Below are 890 nucleotides of genomic sequence, written 5' to 3'. Positions count from 1 at the left end.
CCCTCTGCTCTCCCACCCCGATCCCCATACTTCCCCCCTGAGCTACCCTGGGCCTCCAGCCCCGCTAACCCCGCTAAATTAAGAGCAGCCAGGTGGTTGCATAAGTTTAAGGAAAACAGTTTAAATTGATCCTGTCACTTACAGCGAAGGAAGGTCGTTGTGCAGACAGGCCCTTGCTGCTGCAGACAGAGACTGTCTCTGCCAGCCCCTCGCTGGAATAAAGCAGTTCCCCAGGTTTGTCTGTCTGCCTGGCTTTGGCTGGGGTCCTGGGGCTCCGAGCTCCCCACAGCTGCCCAGGGCACTGGGTTCCCAGCAGGGTCAGGAACCGCCTGCCCTGAGCAGGTGCATTAGCGTTCCCAGCTCCGACTTTCTGGTGGGGCAGAGCAGCTGGACCCAGACACTGGGCCAGCTAGCAGAGGCCAGGAGGAGCCCTGGAGAGCGGGGAGCACGTGGGGTGCAGGGGGCAGACACTGGGCATTGGCCCAGGGCAGCTGGCAAAGGATCTTACCATTCAGATAGAGGTGCCCAACTCCCACTTCCGGCTCTGCTGTTCAACCTTTGGACTTCCACGGCGTTCCCCAACCCTGCTCAGCAGCTGCCGAGCCCTGCAAGCTCCTGCTGCACCTGACTGTTCGCTGCCAGGGTCCTTACAGTCCTGCCCATGACCCCAGACCCTGCACCTCCAGCGGGTGCCCAGGTTCTCGGCCCCACGGGAGGCTCCAAGCAGCTGTCGCAAGGCCGGATCCAGTGGCTTGCTCTGAGCTCCAGCTGGCTCCTTATGGCTTTTACCCCAGGGCTTTGAGCAGTCACCCCGGTTCAGCTCCTCACCCTGCTGGATGGGGAGAGAGGCCACGAGCGTGGACCTGTCACTGGGCTGCAGCACCCGAACC

This window comes from Chelonoidis abingdonii, chromosome 14 (genome assembly GCF_003597395.2).
Source record: "Chelonoidis abingdonii isolate Lonesome George chromosome 14, CheloAbing_2.0, whole genome shotgun sequence".
In the NCBI taxonomy this organism is placed as follows: Eukaryota; Metazoa; Chordata; order Testudines; family Testudinidae; genus Chelonoidis; species Chelonoidis abingdonii.
Note: the sequence above shows the minus strand (reverse complement) of the source record.